General features: G+C 47.0%; 1 long non-coding RNA gene across 2 annotated transcripts in view; it reads right to left on the bottom strand.

The window, feature by feature from the left end:
* Positions 1–2,586: 2,586 nt before the first annotated feature.
* LOC129386205 (uncharacterized) overlaps positions 2,587–17,731 on the bottom strand; it is a 345,005-nt gene continuing 329,860 nt past the window's right edge. The window contains exons 4-5 of one of the 2 annotated variants that reach the window (XR_011893847.1): positions 14,966–15,098; positions 2,587–2,780 (exon numbers count right to left, since the gene is read on the bottom strand). This is a non-coding gene — a long non-coding RNA (uncharacterized lncRNA). The remainder of the gene's footprint in view (positions 2,781–14,965; positions 15,099–17,731) is intronic. The other variant, XR_008613658.2, reaches the window with a different exon arrangement.

Here is a 17,731-nt window from a genome sequence, read left to right as displayed (position 1 = left end):
GTTGCTCTTTGAATAGACAACTTGGACCAATGGGTATGCGTAATTGGGTATGTGACACAGGCCATGTTCCTATTCCTGGCCGATCCCGTAGCGTGGGTATCGTGCCATTGTGGCACATATAGTTTGAAGCTCTAAGTGTATTTATATATGTGTCGTACTTCTCTCTGCGCTTACAGTGCTGATCAACATTCTTCCTTCAACGAGCGTCATACATCACCCTCGTCCTTGTGACGCAGACAGCTAACAGCTATTGGCTACGAGGCCGTGCACGTGTCATTCGCCGCCGCCTGCTATCCTCGCTAACTAAAACAAGCTTCTTGTCGATTCCTGCAGGGCGTTGGATCTGCTGGTTTTATAATACGAATAAATTCTTGCGTCATTCTTGACACTTCGTGTTAGGTAGGTTCCTGTCTCGCCTCGCTTCAAGAAGAGTAAAATAATGTGCGTCCGATGTGGGAATCCAACCTCTGCCGTCGAGTACATTAGCCGGGCGCTCTAAGCAATAAGACACGATAGTTTTTCTTTTTTTTTTAACACGCTACCATTCTAAGGGAAATTCACGCACTTTCCTGGAGCTGCCTATGTATGTTTGTCTCCACCCGTTTTCTCGACTACCTGGGTACGCCGGCTAGTTCATGGTCAAATAGGTAGCGCATCGGGCTGCGGTGCTGAGGGAACAGGATTCAAGACCAACCGTATGACCAACTTGGGGGGGGGGGGGCACTGAGTGTACTGGTTGCAGTGTGTGTATATGTGCCGCTCTTGAACGATACTCTTTCATGCCGACGTGGGCCACTATAGACGCGGAACTGGGAGGTACCGCTGTTCAAGGAAACTCTTTGTCGCAGACTTGGAGTATACTGGTATGCGCCAGTTGGTCTTTGCTAGCCTCCAACGAACGCCTGATGCCAACTTGGATACCTTGACCACTGGGAATGTGTCGCTCTGCAAAGACGAAAACGATCCCTTAAATCTCTTCAATGGTGAGCGGAATCGAACCCAGGTGGCAAGGGTTCCTCTAGGACCGCAACCCGATGCTTTAGCAGGTTGCACCACGAATGCACTGGGTATGTGCCGCTTTTTAACGAACGCCTTTCAAGTCAACGCGTGAGCGAAAATGCGTCACGAAGGCGTGGGTATGTGGCGCTCTTCACTGAACCTCTCGCACTCATTTCAGCACTGGTAGCACTGGTAGCGCTGATGAGCTACGATCCTGCGTTTGCTACCTCCCAAGTGTATGTTGCAAGCTGCCATTCACCCTTATATTGCTAGGCTCATTTGACCCTAAATGAACACATGTCGGTGGCCGTCCCCAGTGCTACCACATTTTCCCCCTTTCGATTTGGTGTTCCAAATAGCTCTCAAAATTGCAGAAAAATCACGTTTATGGCACTGAACGAAAACCCACAACACTCGGCGACAAAGATTATTTACATCGGCATGACAGCAGAACGATGCTGATGGCATACACGTCCAGTCCAGTGACACGTCAGTCACGTGACAGCGTCCATGTAATAGCACAGGCGTACAGGACTTGCCATCAAATCGCGGCATGGGGACACGTAGAGCCTTTAAGTTTTTCATATATTTTTAGGAATAACACAACAGATTCTTTCGACCGAAAATTGACATGGCTACAACTGGGGACGGCTTGCATGAACATTTAATAACGAAAACAATAACGAATTTAAGAACACGTTCTTAAATGTTCTATAGACAACGCCTAGTCCGCACAAGAACGCGTTCCTAAATTCGCTATTATTTTCGTTATTAAATGTTCGTGCAAGCCGCCCCGGGTATAACAGAGAGATTAAATATTAACAAAAGCAGTGTGTTGCATATGCAAGTCAACTGAAGACATAGTTCATGGACGCCTTCGAAGCGAAGACATATGCACGGAATTGTCATGCGAAATCTTCATTTCTAGGGATTTATATGCCCAGAAAGCTGAATCAAGTACCTGTAACGATATCCATGACGTAAAACGGCGATTCACAGCATAAACATTACCCACACGGGGCAAGGGATACGCATCTCGCTATACGACGTATGCGTCAGCATACGTTATTCGGTGTACGCGACGAAAACACTATGTACAGTACGGCCTACTCTTAAACGGAACACACAGGGGCAGAGCACGTGCACTTTTTTTTCTCTCCCTCTGGCAAGTGTACAATCGTACGCATTTGTAGAAATTGCGATTGCTTCTGCTGACACGTTTCGACAGAGCTGTGCAGTGCACTCGCATAACTTCAGCCAACATTTGCAGCTAGAGCGCTTGAAGGGTGAAAGCCGCAGATTAAAGTGTTTAATTTTTATGTTTATTTATTTTATACCTACTGCCAACTACATTGGTTTCCAAGCAGGAGAAGCTTCCAACCGTACAAATAAGAGCAACATGAACAAAAGACAACCAAATGTTCAAAAGAAATGCATAAATCGATAGCATACACTAGGGCATATATTTATCAGCCGCAAGAATGACACTCCAGTTCGTGCACAAGATCATTAGCATAAAAGATACTTGAATATAATTCATTCCACTCAGAGACAGTTTTAGGAAAGGAACTGCACCTAAATATGCTTTCATTGACGCAGTCGTAGAAATGTTGCAATTGTGGTACATTTATTACCATTTAGGCGCCTCCTTTAAGACTTGACCATACCGTACGTAGAGACGAATGCATAGCCCCTGCGGCTGGAACGGTGCCTTCCAGACGAACAGGACTGCAGGTTACCGGAAGCTCTGCCGTAGTGCTTGCAAGCATCGGGATGAAGCGCTGAAAAAGTGTCAAGGGGCGTGAAGATGAACGCGGTGCACTGAGATTACGATTTCCGAGTCAGCCGAGGTGAATGTCCGGCATACTTGCCCCCTGCCTCTTGGCGCCTAAGCAATCCGCAGCAGTGGGAGGCTGCTTTGTCCAGCACCGAGCCGGATATCCAACTCCGGCTGGTGAACTGGGCGGAGGACGTCGCGACTAGGCATGGCCTGGACGCCACAACCGGCAGCCTGAAGGCCGCCCACAACGCTGCTTTTTAATTTTTTAATTTGCTTTTACTTTTGGCCTTCTCATCAATAAAAGTTTTTCACCACCACCACCACCACTGACATTACACCACACCATTCTGGCCAGTCACCGCTCGGAGCTAATGCACCGCGCTTCCCTTTGCTGCCGGTATTAACAGCAAAGCGGTCAAGTGATATCATTTAACCGGTGACTTACAAACTCGCAAAAACGCTTGCTACTCACCAACCTCACAGTTGTTCCAAATGCGCTGCTCACGTAAGCGAGGTCACAGCGGTGACTGGCACACGTTGATGCAAATACGAGTCTCTTTGGGGCGTCAGTATACCTCGGCTATATATGTGTGAAGTGCTCCATCATGCTCGCGCGTTTTAGCCTCCAGGTGCGTCCAACACGTAGAACTGCAAGAAGCAAGCGGCTTTCGTTACGACACGTTTAGCGCACGTTATTAGCAATCAGCGCTAAAGCTTCGCGAGCCCACATCAACGCTGTGATGCATAGCCTAACAAACGGAAGAAAGATTTCTCGGTAGAGCGTGCTGCAATTTCGCGCCCACCGTTCATATTTAGACAGTTGTGTGCAGCTATCGACCTGACCGGGCCGCGGCGTGATGGAACGCGGAAGCACGTCCGCTCCTCACAGCGCCCATGGCGATGGACGTGCCCTGGCTGGACGCATCGCGATAAAGCAAGCGCTGGTGGCGTTGATATAGGCGCGTGTCTGTCATCGTTAAGATGTGCCATTTTCGTGTTGTTCCGACCATGTTTCCACACCGGACGGAGTCAGCGCTCTTCAATCTCGCTCTCAAGCAGCCGTTGCGCCTTTTGGCCATCGCTGCTTTCGCAGTACCGTGCAGTACTTGAAGAATTACTCTTCTAAATTGACTTCTGGTTTTAGATTCAGCAAGTTCTTACGAAGAAGGCGTCGCAACCTTTGCGAGCTCTCACCGTGAATAATTTATTATTGTGCCAGTGAGCACTCCGGCCGCACTGTGGACGCCGATATGGTGGGACCAACTCCGTGAACGGAGAGTTAAGGGAATTGCTGCATCAAAGAAGAAAGGAAAGCGCTGGGTGCACCCCATGCCACTGCTTTTTCTATTTGCCTTGGCCACTTGTATATGTATCGCGGGCTATCCTTTATATCCGGCTTTACAACACAGTGAGAGCACGTAAAATGCAGCAGCCTGCAAACAGGGTTCGTTGCTCTCTTGTAAAATGGGCTTCTGCTGTCTTTTTGACTGGCTTTACTTGCTCAGGAAATTCGCAGCTATGTACACCGATAAGTCTGCTGTCTTGTATTTATCTAGCCCTGAGCAAGCTATAGAGCTGTTTTTAGCTGCCATGTGCGGCATTCGATTGTGTGTGTGGCCCTCTGCACATTTCCTTTTTCTCCAAAGCGCGCGATGCTTATATCTTTGTGGCTTATAAGCTTAAACAAATCAGGACTTCCTGCGTACGGCCTTTCGTTGTGCCTGCATACATTATTAGAACACGAAACAAAAAGAATTTAATGCGTTACACTAACAGGCTTTTTTTTTTGATACTACCCTTTTGCCGCCTTTGGTCATATAAGGCCGCGTTCATTAAAAAAAATTCTAATTTTCCTACAAATGTTATCCAGAGTTATACTAAGAGAATGCCAGCAAACTTGAGAGTAGAAAAAATCAAGAGGCAGACATAGACAAAGAGACAGGAAGGTGGCTGTTCACCAGCCACCTTCCTGTCTCTTTGTCTATGTCTGCCTCTTGATTTTTTTCTACTCTCAAGTTTGCTGGCATTCTCCTAGTATAACCATGTACTAACTAGCCCAACAAGCCACTCTCATGAAATGTTATCCAGAGAATCGCCAGCACATAACTCATGATAGTAATCGCAAACAAGCTCTCACTATAGACTTAAGCACTATGGTTGCTCGTAACCAAATTTCCTTCGCCAAACACATCTCAGGGCCCACTGCGAATGTCTAAAACATTGAGAACGACTTTGCAGAGTTTTTCCTTCTCAACAAAGCAATTAAACAGGTTGTGATAACAAGCGTATACACGAGTACACGCACGTGCTGACCTCGAGAAGAGAGTAAAATTCTATAAAGGCAGTGCATCGTTGCATGAAGCCAGTTGAAGGTAACAGGCACACATGGTTGTATATTGGAGCGGTAACTTATTATTTTCAGGCATTCGTTGGAACATGGTACAATGTTTCTTTTCTTTCTGCCTTGTTGGAATACTGTCTGGATGACCCTTGAAAGCATCATGATCGTTGATAGCATGTAACAGCAGGTCACACTTCTCCGCGAACACGGCGCTAAATAGAGGTTCCAAATGCCTCAGGCATTCCATAGTTGGCCAGATCTTCGTCAGAGAAAGGCGTCCTTTCCGTACTCAGCATAACAATATTATATAAGTATTATATAAGAGCCATTTTGCGTGCTGTAGTTGGCGACGGTCGCAATCTACACACACAAAAAAAAAAGAGAACAATTTGGAAACAAGAAAGGCATGTCTTAAAAAAAACCACGTGAATTTATATGGGCAATTCGTGTGCCCTACAATGTTTACTAAAGTAATGAATTTGCTTCAACTGCCCTGTACATTAGGTCCGTAATGAGATTGTGTTGGTCATGTGACAAAAAAGAAAAAAAGAAGGAAAGAAACAATGAAAAAAAAAGTAGAAAAAGAAAGCGGCTCTCATCTAGTAAATGACTCGTTTACTAAAACGGCTCGTACCACGGCTATATATTCGTTTAGAGCCTGGTTACGACGAGTGATCACCGTGGTAATTGCGTCAAACCGAAAGAAAAAGTAATAAGGAAAGGCACGTTTTGTTTCCTTCTTTCTTTTTTTGCTCGCCCCTAAACGTGGCAGATAACAGCGGTAGAACACGGTGTTTACACTGTACAAGCAGTTTTGCGTCGTTGCCTGATAAGCACGTAACCCTCTTTTTACTTTTTGTCTTCATAACGGTCACCGTTCCCTCACGCCATCTGCAGGCAAGTGTATAGGCATGACATTTCCGGCCGGAACTGTTATCTCGAAACCAGGAACATGAGTGTTGAATTACGGTGGTTACGTTTACGACCTATTACTCTCAATTACGCGCTCAGGCAAGCACGTGCTCTGGGCGACGAACGAGGTCGGCAGCGTATACAAGCACCACGAGGACGAAGAGAAACGAGAGTATCGCGACTAAATGGGACGCCCCTTCCTTCTTTTAAACAAGAGAATGGGTAAACATTGAAAAACAAAACAAGAGAAAAAAAAGTGGTAATAATATATAACCCACTTATTAGCAGCGGACGTGCAATTCTCCACACCCCACTATCTCCCTCGTCTGCAAAAGCGGAATGAAACGCGATAAAGTCCAGCGTATTCGCATGTTTCGAGACCATTTGATTTTCTGCTCTCTTCGACCGTTCGCTATGCTATGGTATTGTTTAGTAAAAATGCTTTTTTTTTAAATGGTGGACGCCGTGAAGGCATCCTTTTCTCTTTCGCACGTATCCTTATACAGTTTCCAACTTCACACTCGAGTTTTCGAATTGCACTAGTGAGCGAGAGGGGAAATACGAAAAGTGAAGGAAATGCAGAGAGGTCAACGAGACGGGGTATATACAGTTTGCTGCCTTACACAAGCGCAAGCTGAGAAAGAAAGAGAGAGAGAGAGATAGAGAGGAGGAGGGAGGGAGGGAGGGACACAGGACAAACGTATATAGCTGCACGCACACGTCACTCTTCGCTTTGTTCCCGCAGAAACGGAACTAATGAACGAGCAATGATACAGGGACGGGCTGTATAGTGGACGAAGCTGGGACGACGTCTATCTGCTGTCGTCCGGCATGCATGTATGCGGGCAGAGCACGCGGTGCCTTCTTGCGCTTACGACGAATGGAAATGGGTACCAGGTGTCTTATCGCTTCCCGTTCGCTTTGTGTGGCCCTCATTTTGGGACGCACAGAAGCCGCACGTTCTTGCGAACGAATAGATACAAGAAAAATAGGTCAGTGTATAATGTATGCGGTTGGAAGAGAGAGGGGAGTCCATCGCGGGGGTGCATATTTTGCGACATAGGTTGGCTATCTTGGCCTCGTGCTTTCTGCTCGAAATTGTGGTATAGAATGGGCAATGAGCTAAAACAGTGGCGGAAGCGAAACTGTTGTGCAAGGCATTGAAGGAGCGAAAAAAAAAGAAAGAAAGAAAGCGTTTGCCGCAAAGAAATGCTTAAGAAACAGCCCGTTTCTTTGCTCTGAAAAAAATTGTCCCGCCCGTAGTTTCTGTCGCTATCGCTTTCCTAAATCTGTGCCTGCAGTAGGGACACTCTTCCGGATCCATATTTAATAGACGCACGTAGATTATATTGCTATGGTAAACTTCATCATAGCGGGATTAATAATTTCTGAGTCAAACACATCAATAATTCTCGTACATCTGAAACAACAGTTCCCTGTTCCATATTTTTCTCTTCTGTATAGGAACGGACGATCCACGAAGTAGAACCGCATCGAAGATGCCACCAAAACGCATAATTTCTGTCGTTGTTCTTTATTTACCTTGATTTATTTCTTACTTTATTTACTTGTTTATTTACACGATGAATCCGTATATAAGGTCGTACGCCGGCCATCTCGCTTTTCAAACGCTCTTCTTTCAGACAGTAGGCCGTAAGTTCCTCTCATATGCTGTGTGCTCGCAGTGAGGATGAAACAAGGTGGATCATCCCCCTATAACAGTCGCCTATTACTTATAGTCGCCTATTAGCACATGACCGGGGTAACTGGAGAAGTATGGGAGAGGCCTTTGCCCTGCAGTGGGCGTGGCCAGGCTGATGATGATGATGATTACTTCGTAATATAAATAGTGTTCGCAAGTGGAACAAGTTGTCGACCAATTTTAGACGATTGCGGCCAACTCATTTTGAGGGTAAGCGCATCTTGCATGCATTGAGTGTGAACGTCTACACTACACATTCTGTGGAAATTCTCCAAGCAATCGTGCCTTTATTTGTGGCAATGTGCTTTATGACAATACTGTATCGGAATTTTCCTGATAATATTGTAGTGTCTTTCCTTCGAGCACCATTGCGTCGTTCAGTTTCAGTTGCAGCAGCGGCACTCACATTGGCTTCGTAGCACCGTTGTCGAAGCACCAGGTTGGAGTCGTCGGCGAATTTATCTCTATTGGTTTCTGAACGACGTCATCTTGCTTTGCGGAACGTGTAGCTCATAACCGCTCACCACTACGGTATAGTTTACCCAACTGTACTCGGCACATTTGCTAACTTATTGACTAGACCAAAGGTACAGCGCTTGCCGCCATCGTGACTCTCTTATAGTTCTCATTTCCACGCTAACCCCGCATGCGAATAAGTGAACCGTGAATAGACTGTCGAGGGTAGCAATAAGGCAACTTCAACCGGCAAACGGGCATATCATGCCCGAGTCGTTGCGGCAACGTTTCGTGAAGATAACCTCTCTTTACTTTCTTGCGGCGACGAACCAAGAAAGGACGACCAGCGAGGCTGGCGTAAACCGACAAGTTAGCGAGCGCATAGGACCATGACGCGCATTACGCCCGCGAAAAAAAAAAAAAACTGCCAAGATTGGCGGCATGCTCCGTTTCAGACGCGTACGTTAATGCTCATTGTGAGAATGGTCTGTTAAGCCGGCCTGCATTTTTTTGCGCTTCCCTCCGCCGAATGGTCCAGGCGACGAGCAGACGTTTGTACGCTCGCCACGCCAAGATAGCTTGCGAGCCAGAACTTAACCACGCCGTTTTACTGGTTTTCCTGCGGCGTCGCGACAACTGCCGCCAACCACTCGCTCCTCGTGCGCAGTCCCGAAAGCTCTGAGCGCTTGTAATTGAGGCCGCATGCTCCGACGTTACAGCGGTAGTATAACGAGAGAGATTGATTGCCGGAACTCTCAACTGTCACAAAGGCCCCGTGAGTGTCGCTTTACTATAAGGACAACATTACGAGCTGGCGGAATAGCTTACGTCGAGCGAATGAACGGGCAAAGCTGTCTGCGACTCGAGCTATTTGCCACCGGGGACACATTCGTTGGAGCGTGCAGACAAATCATCATTACACCACAGGCAACGAAAGAACGAGGTATACTTCCAAACCAGCACTGCGCCGTGGTATACCGGGTATTGTTAAGGCATATTTTTTGCTACGTAGCTCAGTGTTCCTTGTTGCATGTACAAGCGCCCCTGCGGCGTTGTTCTGAGAGCAAGCATAGAGTAGTGACGCCCAGCTCCTGTTCCTCGCTTAACAGGCCAATTCATCTTCCGAGTATGCCCAATTTACGCTATTCATCTTCTTCGTTTCCCGTCTAACTTCCGCGGGAGCGATCCGTAGATTCCAGGTCGATGTGCGTCTGCGTATGAGTCGATTTCGACACCACTGGCTGCGCAGTGCTGCCTGTTTTTCCTGGAGAAAAGAGGGACAAAAAAAGACATCTCCGAGCGAGCGGGCACATCTCACGCGGAGACCCAGTCCGTTGCGCAATGGCTTTGTATCATACTCGCCTTTTCTAGGAAAGGCGATTTTCTGGTGCTTCATTGGAGCAACCGCTTTTGTACTGCGTTTCCTGCGTGGCACCACTTCTAGTACTTTGCAGAGACGAGGCGAGGAGAACGAGATTCGGTGGCCTTGTAGACGCTTCTGGCACGCGCTTTGTGCTGCGCGTAGCAAGTGGTTCCTCGCATTTTGTTTTTTTCGCGTTATGTAGACTCTCTCGGTAGTCTACAAAAAAAAAAAAAGAAAGAGATGCTACCTTTACTGAGAAGCTGCACAGCGTTAGCCTGTACGTTCGTATCGCACGTCTCGCACGTCTCCCACACGCACACCACAAGCAAACACATAAAAGAATTTACAACGTTTCGTTAAAGGAGTACTGGCACATATAAAATCGCTTCTCCTAGCACAATTATTTATTCAGATAAGAAAATAACGCGGCATGACTGATTGCATAATAGACGTCTAGTTATTCCGTAATTATAAGGGCTTACTCGAAAATGCTCAAAGCATTATTTATACCACCTTCATCTTCTTTCCCTGTAGCCTCCATTGCCTTGGGCAGAACTTATGTTAACTGTTACGCACTTGAGGTAGGTAGCCCATCATAGTTCATGACTTACGGATTACGAACCCAAACACTATAAAACTAAGACGTGACTGCACTTTAGCTGAGAAAGAGCCAATTGCCGCTTCCCTACTTTCCAGTGGAGCGGAGCGCAGAGGCTGCGTGTTTCGGTTTCTTATTATGCAAGACTGCTTAACTTTGTATGGTAGACTCCGCAGCATGCGTAGCGAAATCAATAGTTACGTCGATGAAAATAAAATACCCGCCGGCAAAAAAAGGAGAAAAAGAAAGAAAAAGGTGAATGCAAATTGTTTTAGGTACCTAAATATTTCATTGTTATAGACACACAGAAATGCCCCCCCCCCCTCTCCCCTCCCCCCTTATCCCTTAAAGTCAACACACTTGTACCACACATGTACCACACACTTGTGTATACACTGTTCAGTTTTCCATTCGTTTTAACAGGTAAAGGACGGATAGCAAAAGATGCTTTCTTCAGTAAACGCAAGCTATCGATTAGTTTATCATACCTCGCTCAGGGGCCTCACATTCCGATTATCGATGATGTCGTTATTCAGCCTTTATGAACACGCTGAAGGGAATAGATTTAATTTTAGTTAAGTAAAGTGAATAAGTATAAGATACCGTATAAGCAGAAGCATTATTTCTGCGAAAAGCTTCTATCCGTTTTAATACAAACAATTCTCGCCTAACTGTCAGCGCATATAAGCATTATAAACAGTGCCTCTTGCTGGTTACATTATTTTTTCCTTTTGAAAGAAAGGGGCAGGGGGATAGACGGGGGAGGGTGCTACGTATGGTATTCCCTCGCAACCCCTCAGCCCACCCAAGGATGGCCGCTTGGATAACGGGCCTGGAGCAGCGCAAGGCAGCCTCCCACTGCTCCTCGTTAGCGATTCGGGCTGCGTGGAGACAAGCAAGTGACACAATGCTAACGCATACTTAGACAACTCCCAGAGGGGTTTCCGCATGATTCTTTTCTTTATTTTTATTCTTCATCGGAGACGGCCACTCTCCACTTTTTCTTTTTTTGCTCTCGCTTCTGCTTGCCGACATCCAGCGATTTTTTTTAATGAAATCAACACATAAAGCACTCGCCTATCATCTTTTGCTTTTTTTTTTTCCTGGAGCGAGACGCCGCAAACTTGAGAAAGTTTTAGTTATGTCCCAATAGTATTCAGCAGCAATCAAGCCTACGCATTCAGTCACTCACTCACTCGTACTGGTACGCTGCGCTCCTTGAGCATTCAATAGAATAGCAAATTTTGGCGAATGGCTCGTACAATAACCAGGGGCGCATCTTGTGAAATACGGCGTCTCGTGAATGGCGCCTCGTGACTGCCCTGCGTCATTCCTTTCCACCAGCGAAACGTGCGAAGAAAGAAAGAAAGAAAGAAAGAAAGAAAGCAAGAAAGAAAGAAAGAGCAATAAGAAAGGGCTACCAGAGTGCGCGTCAAACTTTCCCAGATTCGAAAGCGGGGCATATGCCCCAGATTTGCGAAGTTGGCTGGGTTTTATATGCCGACCCATTCAGACAGAATCCCCCCTTAGAAACTTGGAACTCGGCAAACTGTTGCGAGATTGCGCCTAGGCTCCAATTGAGATGCATGCGTTTCAATCGCTAGCTTTGCCTTTCCAATGCCAGTTGCGTCTCCGCCTCTTCCTTTTTATTTCCTCACTTTTTGCCGTGTTTCGTGGTACATTTCCTGTTTCCAAACACCCCGTTCTTTTGACGTCGACCTCACAGCAAGCAGCAGCAAGCTTCCGCAGAAAATATTCGCGCGTCCACCCAGATTTAACGTCCAGCGGACTCGAGACACTTCGATGTTCTTACTTTAATACTTCGCCTACGGTTGATTACTTACGGGAACACAGCAAGTACTTCTAGACTTCTTTGACTTTGACCCCCCTCCCCTCCGCCTCCTTTCGCCAATCGGGGGCATCCTAAAGCTTTTCTTAAAACCGTACTCGCGAAACGAAGGCTGTCATAATCGCTAATCCTTCCATTGCCATAGCGACATCCCTGAGAACATTTCTTATAAGTCACGTCGCGTGCGTGGCTGAGTGTGATGTGGCGCTGTTGACTTACTAGACTACGTTCCATACACATCAGTCAACGCTATGGAAGCTACGCAAGAATTTCGGCCAAGAAAAGTTATCACTCCGCGCGTTCGGTCTACGCTTCGCTGTGCTCCAGCAGAGTTCGCTCGCGCGAGCATGCACGTGAGGTTCCTCGCGACGGGTTTCAAATAAAATTCCGAAAAGAACAACAAAAGTAAAATGATCTAGAAGAACGCATCAGCAGCCGTATACCACGGTGTTTCTTTCTAAGGGTTAAAACTTTTTTCATTCAATACTGAGCCTGTATAAAACACAGTTGCGCACAAATACGGTTATGAAACATCGAACTATATCCAAGCGCGAACGAAGCCACTGCAAGAAGTCTCTCTAGCCTCCAAAGCGTGGACTGCGATGTTTGGAACGGAGAAGTACGAGGGGGTGCTGAAAAGTTCCTGACTTTCCGAGCTTGCATGTAGAATTAAACATAAACTTGCCACCATATAAGAACTTGATATCTTGTTAAGCAATGGTGAAAATATGAGATGTGTCTGCTTTTCATAACTATGTTAATTTCATATAGAACCCGTGATGGCAGAGGCAGAAGCTAGTTTCACGTCTTGGGAGTTACGGGGCATCATGAACTTCTTGTTTCCTCTGGGAAAGTCTGCAAAGTACATTCACACTGAAAAACATCAGGGGAGAAGTGTCCTTCTTACAACAAAGTAAAAACCGGAGTTTCTCATTTCAAGGCCAGACATCTTACCATTGAAGATGAAGCCCGCTGTGGGCGCCCCAGAACCTCAGCAGATCCGACAATAAGCGATGCTGTCCATAAGCTGATCCCTGAGGACAGGCGAATGTCCACCAGAAAAATATCCCAGTTACTCGACATCTCCCGGGGCGTGTTGGTTTCATTACTACCAATATCCTACACACGTGTAAGCTTTCAGCGAAGCCAGAATGTTTGAACAGTGATCATCAGAAAAAGGCAAGAGTTGAGGCATCCAGAGCTGTTTTTACCCATTTTGATGATACAAAGGACTTTTTGGATAGGTTAGTGACCGATGCTGAAACCTGGGTCCACATTTATGACCCAGAAACCAAGGAACAGGTAAATGAAAGGCGTCACAGTGGGTCCCAACGAGCGAAAACGTTCCGCACCCAGAGACCAGCCAAATAAATCATGGCGTCCATTCTCTGTCAATGAGACGGTGCTCTTTTGACGCACTACCTGCGTCAGGGCTTTAGTATAACCGGAGAGTACTACGCCAGCCTCCTGGAGCAGTTGAAGGAGGCAGTAAAGACGAAACGCCGGAGAAATTTGACCAAAGGGATCCTTTTGTTGCAGGACAATGCACCTTGGAACACGTGCAAAGTTGTGGCTGCCAAACTGAAGAGCCTGGGTTTCCAATCGGTCTCCGATCCCCCTATTCACCTGACCTTCCGCCTTCTGTCTACTATATGTTTCCTAATTTGAAGAAACACCTGAAGGGTCGCGATTTTGACGGCATTGTTGATGTCAAACATGCTATTGAGAGCTTGTTTGACGACTTATCACAAGATTGTTTCTCAAATGGATCAGAAAGGCTGAAGTAAAGACGTAACAAGTGCATCAGCCTGAGGGGAGAATATGATGAATAAATGTGTACTTTCAAAACTATGACTCTATTATTTCTGTGCAAAGCCAGGGACATTTCAGCACTCCCTCGTATAAGTGGTCAATTCCGCCTTCTTCCTCGCGTTCTATGGCCGGTACATATTTCTTTCATTCGATCCAGAATATGGAACTTCTTGAAAAGGAAAAGTTCGGCCCTTTCAGGCAAACTGATGCGGTTGCATTTGGTTTTTCGTCTTCGTTTAAATCCCAAGGTGAAGTACAAGTTTGATTTCTCCAGAGAGAGAGAGAGAGAGAGAGAGAGAGAGAGAAAGATTCGGAATTAGAGAAGTCAACTCTGCAAGTAGCTGGCTAGAAATTAGAGAGATAGTAGAGGAACGAACGGACGGACGGACGGACGGACGAACGGACGGACGGACGGACGGACGGACGGAAGGCTGGGCTGGTACGTACATAGAATAAGACGAAACACGACGGGTGGTATGTATAAGCATATATTTATTGGCATATATTTAGGTGTTTTGCCTTTTTGTTAAGGTGTGTTCCGGCGCTCGCTTTCTTCTCATTATTTACGGCATTGTATTTCCTGCATGCAAATTTCTGACTCCGGGAGAGCCACTTCTGATTGTTTGTGCATTTAAGAGAGTACAAGTAAATAAAAGAAGCAACAAAGCAGAAGCCATATTATTTACTCCTGATGTCTGTTGTTACGAATGCTGAATCATTCAAGATGCTATTCGGCCCGTGAGGTAGCCGATGATCAAAAAAGAAGTCAATGACCAAATTATCCAGAGTGCCAAGAGAACAAGTAGAATGAGTGTCGTTCCAACGTTTCTTTTCTGAAAGAGAGAGAGAGAGAGAGAGAGAGAGAGAAAATACGAGGTAGTGCGGGCCGGTCAGGCCAAAAGACGGGAGTAGGAATGGAAATGGAAACTGCGAACGACAGAAACCAAGTAATGGTGCTCATCGAGGCTTTAACGGACCGTTGCCACGCGAGTTGGCGTGACTTCGATGCATTTGGTACTGATTGTTCTATTCTTCAAGAAAAAAACAAAAACAGACGTTATCTGCTCTAGGCAGGCACTGGCACTTAGCTGATATGTTATAATGTGGCACATCGCCTCGCAGGCACAAGCAGGCAAAAAATGCGGACACTCACCCTTTGTGGGACTGGGTACCCTTCCTTTCCCTACTGTTTCACCGTGCGGTAGACTTCTAGCCTCACATTTCCAGATTGCAAGCTTGTCAACGAGGGCAGTTGAAACATCTGCTGATGGAACTGTTGAAGGTACCTTGACAAGGAGGAGGAGACAAAGGAGAGGAAAGACAGGGAGGTTAGCCAGTGTAAGTACCGGCTGGCTACCCTGTGCTGGAGAAAGGGGTAAAGGTAATCAAAGGAGAAAGATGAAGAAGAGGAAAAAAAGTGGAAACCAGAAAATTCAGACAGTAACGCGAAACTACGCGCTACAACATTCAAAGGCGGTCGCACAATTCGCATGTCCTTAAAAACTTCAGCAAAGCCCTTAAGGCCTTGAGTGCCGCAGCCCGTCTGCACCAATGTCCTAGAGCTTTTTCCTCTGTAAAGGGCGATTCTCCAGTTTTTCGAGAGCGGTCACGAGCACTTGCCACTTTGTAACGAGGACAGCCACAAAGGAGGTGCTCAATCGTCTCCTCGCAGCCGCAGGTGCCACAAGTAGAGCTGTCGGCCATTCCAATGCGATATGAATAGGAGTTCGTGAATGCCACGCCGAGCCACAGGCGGCACAGAAGTGTTGCTTCTGCTCGTGGCAACCCTGGTGGTAGGCGGAGTTGCAGACGTGGATCCAATCTGTGGAGACGTGTGTTCGTGAATTCACTGGTGTTCCACAGATTCTGTGTAAGCTCGCGGGCGAGGGAGCAAAGACTTGAGGCTGCATCTGTTCTTGACAGCGGTATGGGTATAATCTGGGCACCATCATGAGCCGACCGGGCAGCGTCATCCGCACTGTCATTTCCTGAAATTCCGCAGTGACCCGGTATCCACTGGTAGATGATGTTGTGTCCCTTGTTGATTACGTGACGGTGGAGTAGTCGGATGTCTGCGACTAGTTGCACATTTGGTCCATGATTGAAAGGGGACATCAGACACTGAAGAGCTGCCTTTGAGTCACATAAGATGGACCATGAATGTGATGATTTGTGAACTCAAACTCCAGAGCAGCACGGATAGCTGCGAGTTCTGCAGCCGTCGATGATGTAATGTGAGATGTCTTGAACTTGAAGGTGACACACTCTGCGGGAACACCACTGCTCCAGCTGAACTATTAGAGGAGACAGAACCGTCCGTGTGAACGTGGATGCGTCCTCTGTGCTTGTCATGTAGCACTGAAAGCACGGTTTGTTTGAGGGCGAAAGTTGACATCTCCGTTTTCTTTTTGATACCGGGAATATCAAGAAGAGCCTGGAGTGGATGGAGGCACCACAGCGATTGAGATGGTCGTGCTGCAAGCGTGAAGTTTGACGGTAAAGTTCCATGGTTGGCGGCAATGATCTTGCTAAACGCTGAACGAGGTCGAACGGCAGGAAGGGAGGCGAGATGATGCGATGGAAGTCGGGCGAAGTGCCTGATATACATCCCTAATGTGTCGACTTAACATAACGATTTTAACATATGTTGGAACGTGGTCACTACCGTGCGTTTCGTTGTCCGTGAACCATTTCACACTGGCACTGAGGCATCTTGAAACAAAAGTTAAGTCCAGGCAGCTCCTGTATGTCAATCCCCGCAGAAAAGTGGGACTGCCATCATTTAGGCAGCAGAGCTCATGGTCCGACGCGAAGGATAGTACACATCTTCCTCGACAGTCCATCTTTAAGATTGCCCATAGCGGATAATGCGCATTGAAGTCGCCGGTAATAACCTATGGTCCAGGTGTCGCTGTTAAAATTGCACTTAGTCTTGCGTTGTCAAATCGACTCGAAGGAGAAATGTAGGCACCTACGAGCGTGAGTGCGACGTTCTTGCATCTTATAGTCAAACATACGTACCGATTGTCGTCATCAGGTGCCACTGGGTGTAAAACATATGTAAAATCGCATCTGATATAAACGATGACTTTGCTGCGGTCGCTACAGGTGGCAGACATGAAAGCTTCATATCCTGATAGGCGGATGGCGCTCTCAACGTTTGGTTCACAAATGACGATTATAGGAAATTTGTTCTTAAAAATAAACGGACGAAAGTCCGAAATGCGCGATTTAATGCCTGTGACATTCCATTGGAAGATAGACGCTTCCTTGACCTCTTTAAGGAATGAATGTAGAGGAGCAGCCATGGTGCTTCTCAAAACCGGACAGTACCGGATTCAGGGCATCCACTATTTGAAGTGCGCCTCGAGCCGCCGGAGTGTGTATGGCGGTCAGTAGTACTCGTAGCGTGTTCATAAGGACCCGTATCATGGTGACGACTTGTTTGTCGTCGTCTTGGTTGCTGCCAGAAGGTGAAGCACGACTCGGTGAGCGTGCTACATCTTGTCGCTCCGCTGGTGGATCTAGCCGTGGCAATGGCGGCCACTCCTCGCATGAGGCAATGATATTGGAGACTTTCCGCTGAGGAATCTCATTGCTGCTATTGCTAGTTGTATGCGGAAGTTTGTGGACTGTCAGTGGACGCGGTGCATCCTTAGCAATAGCAGTGGGTTTCCTAGATCTCCGGCGACGTGAACGCCGACGTCGCACCTTAGCGGCAGCGTCCCTGTGCGAGGAGCCATCCCTGACCATTTGCCTCAAGACTTTCGCCTCTTTTTTCCCATGTGGGCAATTCTTCGAAGTTGCATCGTGAGATCCCTGACAAGTGGCGCACTTTTGGTTTTCTGCACGACAGGCGTCGGAGCTGTGCGACCCAGGGCACCGTGAGCACACGGCAGCATTTGTGTAAACCGCCCTA

The sequence above is a fragment of the Dermacentor andersoni genome, chromosome 4 (assembly GCF_023375885.2).
Source record: "Dermacentor andersoni chromosome 4, qqDerAnde1_hic_scaffold, whole genome shotgun sequence".
Taxonomy (NCBI): domain Eukaryota; kingdom Metazoa; phylum Arthropoda; class Arachnida; order Ixodida; family Ixodidae; genus Dermacentor; species Dermacentor andersoni.
This window is presented reverse-complemented; position numbering and strand designations above follow the sequence as displayed.